The sequence below is a fragment of the Cebus imitator genome, unplaced genomic scaffold (genome assembly GCF_001604975.1).
Source record: "Cebus imitator isolate Cc_AM_T3 unplaced genomic scaffold, Cebus_imitator-1.0 Scaffold792, whole genome shotgun sequence".
NCBI lineage: Eukaryota > Metazoa > Chordata > Mammalia > Primates > Cebidae > Cebus > Cebus imitator.
In genome coordinates, this window is record NW_016108107.1 from 273,916 (window position 1) to 279,304 (window position 5,389).

Here is a 5,389-nt window from a genome sequence, read left to right on the forward strand (position 1 = left end):
GAGGAATATCTTTGTGGTGTTCTCTGTATTTCCTGGACTTGAATATTGGTCTGCCTTGCTAGGTTGGGGAAGTTTTCCTGGATAATATCCTGAAGAGTATTTTCCATCTTGGATTCATTCTCTTCGTCGCATTCAGGTACACCTATCAAACGTAGATTAGGTCTTTTCACATAGTCCCATATTTCTTGGAGACTTCATTCCTTTTTACTCTTTTTTCTCTAATCTTGCCTTCTCATTTTATTTCATTGAGTTGTTCTTTGAACTTATTCCTTTTTTTTTTGACATGGAGTCTCACTCTGTTGCCTAGGCTGGAGTGTAGTGGCACAATCTTGGTTTACTGCAACCTCTGGCTTGCTGAAACCTCTGCCTCCGACATTCAAGCAGTTTTCCTGCCTCAGCCTCCTGAGTAGCTGGAATTACAGGTGCACACCACCACGCCCAGCTAATTTTTGTATATTTAGCAGAGATAGGGCTTCACTGTGTTGGCCAGGCTGATCTTGAACTCCTGACCTCAGGTTATCCACTTGCCTTGGCCTCCCAAAATTCTGGGAATACAGGCATAAGCCACCACACCTGGCCTCTTTTAGCTATTTTAAAATATGCAAGAAATTATCGTTTACCATTATAACTTTGTTTTACTACCAAGGACTACATCTTATTTATTCTAACTGTATTTTTGTACCCATTAATTATTCCTGTGCACCCCTTCCAGCCCACTACCCTCCCCAGCCTTTGGTAACCATCATTCTACTCTCTATCTCCATGAGTTTCATTGTTTTAAATTTTAGCACCCACAAATGACTGGAAGCATGCAAAATTTGTCTTTCTGTGTCTGACTTATTTTAGTTAACATAATGATCTCCAGTTCTACCCATGTTTTGGCAAATAACAGGATTCTATTCTTTTTCATGGTTGAATAATATCCCATTGTATATGTGTTTTACCACATTTTCTTTATCCATTCACCTGTTGATGGACACCTAGATGCTTCCAAATCTTGGCTATTGTGAATAGTGTTGCAATATATAGAAATGTAGATATTTCTTTGATATGCTGATTTTCTTTCTTTTGGGTACCCAGCAGTAGGATTACTTTGTCATAAAATAGCTCTCTTTTTAGTTTTTTGAGGACCCTCCAAGCCATTCTCCATGGTGGTTGCCCTGATTTACATTCCCACAAATAGTGTACCAGGGTTCCCTTTTCTCCACATCCTCATTAGCATTTGTTACTGCCTGTCTTTTGGATATAAGCCATTTTAACGGGGGTGAGATGATAGCTCATTGTAGTTTTAATTTTCATTTCTCTGATGATCAGTGATGTTGAGCACCTTTTCATATATTCATTTGCCATTTTTATGTCTTCTTTTGAGAAATGTCTATTCTGATCTTTTGCTTATTTTAAATCAGATTACTAGAGCTTTTTTTCCCCTATTGATTTTGTTTCCCCTGAGCTCCTTATATACTCTGGCTATTAATTCCTTGTCAGATGGATTCAGGATTGGGTTTCGTCTTTACACCCAATTCTAAACCATTAAATGCTGTCAAGTGGAGAAGTAAGTAATATAATGTTTATATTGGAAGATGACTTTGTGTATTTGCTGTCTGTTGCTGTGTAACATACCAGCTGGGCATGGTGGCTCACGCCTGAAATCCCAGCACTTTGGGAGGCCAAGGCAGGTGGATCATGAGGTAAGGAGTTAGAGACCAGCCTGGCCAATATGATGAAACCCCATCTTTACTAAAAATACAAAAATTAGCCAGGTGTATTAGCACATGCCTGTAATCCTAGCTATTCAGGCAGGAGAATCACTTCAACTCCAGAGGTGGAGGTTGTGGTTAGCTGAGATCACACCACTGCACTCCAGCCTGGGGGACAGAGTGACAAACTAACAAACTAGCAAACAAACAAAACCCACCCCAAGATATAAAGTTACAATGATGTTTATTAGTCTTCTCACAAATCTGGAGGCTGACTAGACTCCACTAGGCAGCTCTGGCTCAGGATGTGGTTGCCTTCAAAGAGTATGGAGTTAGAATAGTGTCGAAGGTTTCCTTGCTTAAATATCTCCTGGTGAATGTAGGCTGTCAGCCAGGGTCTCAGCTCGGACTATCTGGTGGAACACCCACACATAACCTCCCTACATGGCCTGGGCTTTCTCACAAAATGGTGAATGGGTTCCAAGTGCACTCACCCCAGGAAGGAGAGCCAAGTAGAAACAGTGTCATCTTTTAGACCTGACTTTGGCAGGTCATGAGTAGCACTTCCACTGTATTCTACTTACAGAAGCAGGGGTCTAAGCTCGTTTTCAAGGGAAGAGAAACTAAATTCTATCTCTTGATAACAAGTGTAAAAAAATTTGCAACTATTCACAATAGTGAAGAGATGGAATGAACCTGTTTCCTTCCATCTATGGAAAAAAGAATAAAGAAAATGTAGCAGCCAGGTGCGGTGGCTCACGCCTGTAATCTCAGCAATTTGGGAGACTGAGGCAGGCGGATCACCTGAGCTCGGAAGTTTGAGACCAGACTGGCAAACATGGCAAAACTCTGTCTCTACTAAAAATACAAATATTAGCTAGGTGTGGTGGCGCACACCTGTAATCCCAGCTACGAGGGAGGCTGAGGCAGGAGAATCACGTGAACTTGGGAGGCAAATGTTGCAGTGAGCTGAGATTGCACCACTGCACTCCAGCCTGGGTGACAGAGTGATTCTCCATCTCAAAAAAAAGTCAAAGTGAATCAGAGGATAAAAGAGCTACATTAAAGCAACTGAAAAAGTGATGGAAATTAGAGATAATAGTCTAACACTGGGTTGTCCATTGGTGACCCCGAGGTAGAGAACCTAAAAACAAAGCAGGGCTGGGCACGGGGGCTCACACCTATAATCCCAGTGCTTTAGGAGGCTAAGGTGGCAGGATAGCCTGAGGCCAGCAGTTCAAGAAAAGCCTGGACAACACAGCAAAACCCTATCTCTAGAAAAGTAACAAAAATTAGCCAAGTGTGGTGGTGCACGCTTGTAGTCCCAGCTACGAGCGAGGCTGAGGCAGGAAGATTTTTTGAGCCCAGGAGTTTGAGGCTGCAGTGAGCTATGATGACACCAATTTGTTCTAGAACCTGGGTGAGAGAGCAAGGCCCTGCCTTGAAAGAAAAGAAGAAATCTAAGAATGGAGGGAGTGAGAGAAGGAGGAAGGGAGGGAGGGAAGGAAGGAAGGAATGAAGGAAGGAAGAAAGGGAAGAAGAAAGGGAGGAAGGGAGGGTGGGAGGGAAAGGAGAGTGAAAAAGAAAGAAGGAAAGGAAGGAATGCAGAGATAGGGAAGTACATAGTCAGTAGTCAAAGGGCACACCATATATCTGGAAAAACTAATACAGAATGACTGGCCTAGAACCAACCCTGGCTAAGCTACTGAAGTTCAATGAATAAAAAAGAAGTACTCCACTGGCCTTTCGGCAGGAAAACACAACACACATGTGAGAAGAACCTCCAGCCAGCCTCAGACCTTCCCACAGCCCCAGCCAGAACCAGATGACAATAGAGTCAGAACTTAAAGAACGAAAGAAAAGGAAACTGAATCAAGAATATTCTCCCAGGAAAGATGTCATCTAAGTATACATGCATTAACAGAAACTCTAAAAATGCACCAATTTCAAAAATAAAGCAGCTGTGGGTGAAAATAGAAACTGCAGATAAAAATAATCAAGACACTTTTATCTTTTTCATAATTTTAATGAATGTTGAATCAAAAGATATGACTTGCACAAAGGCATTTATCTGAAGTTCAGAAGTTCTCCCACCTTTAGTTTCTTCAGCTTCTGTTGTATCAAGCAAAAGAAAGTTATATATAAACTAAACACATTCAAAATATGGAGTTATTTTAAATCAAATTATCTATTCATCTAACTACCTATTTGCACACTAAGTTCTGAATTAATTCTCTTTTTTTTTTTTTTGAGACAGAGTCTCACTCTGTTGCCTAGGCTGGAGTGGAATGGTACAATCTCAGCTCACTGTAACCTCTGCCTCCCAGGCTCAAGCGGTTCTTGTCCCTCAGCCTCTCGAGTAGTTGGGATGACAGGCACCCATCATGATGCCTGGCTAATTTTGGCTTTTTTTTTTTTAATTTTAAAAGCACAATCAGAAGAAATTTCAGAATTTTTAGTAGAGACAGAGTTTCACCATGTTGACCAGGCTGGTCTAGAACTCCTGACTTCAAGTGATCCACCCACCTCAGTCTCCCAAAGTGCTGGGAATGCAGGCGTGAGATGTCGCACTGGGCCATATCACCTAATGTTGAGTTATTTCTTGGCAATTGAAAATTTCATGATTTGTTACTTCTCTCTCTCTCTCTCTCTCTGTTTCTCTGTACTTTTCTATAGGACTTAGATTTTGTATAATAATTACAAATAATTTTTACAGAAGCCATTGTTATTCTAAACTTTTAAAAATTAAGCAGTGATTAAGAATGAGCTACAGAAAATAGGATTTATTCAGCACCTATTATATACTAGATAATTTGCATATAGCAGACCACCTAACTCACATATCAAGGCAGGAATTATAATCTTTATTTTCCAGGAGAAAAATCTGAGAATTATAATTATTTCTTAACTCTAGAGTTACACAGCTGCTGCCAAAACAAGTGCCCCTCCCAGCAGCCTGCCCCCTTCTGGTTTTTATTAAATTCAACCCCCTACTTCTACCTCCACATCTGTATGCAAGATGTACACACACACACACACTCTCTCTCTCTCTCTCTCTCTCTCTCTCTCTCTCTCTCTCTCTCTCTCTCTTTCTGCAATATTCTATCTTCCTAGGCCAGGAGCTTGTCATGACTAACCAAATGCAATACCTATTTCCTGACCAAAGCTGTTATTCAGTATCTCTATGATTTGAGAAATAGTTTCTGATTTTACACTGATGAGTTCCCACTGAGGTCTCAAGAGAAGTAATAATTGCAAAGCATCCCAATCTATGTGAAAGGGTATGATGTCCAGATATATTCAGCCCTTTGAGATGCTCTGCTGGAAGGTGGTTGAGGTGCAAAGTACTATTGACTCATGGTCATCTTGGTCCATGGTCGTTAATAACAATACTTTGTACTTCTTTCGTGTTTGTGATAAGGGTGGTTTCAAAAGCTGGAAGAGGCTTATCGATTTCTACGTATGGAACTATCTCTCACAATGCATATGTGGGAGTGTGTGTATGTTATGTAAATATATACACACATATATTCACATATAAATATACACACACATACCTACATATGTATTTATAGTATACTAATTAAAAGGTAACTTCTTAATGATCCATGAAAAGAGAATTGCAGGCCAGGTGTAGTGGCTCACACTTGTGATCCCAGCACAGCAGGAGGTTGATGGGGGAGGATCACTTG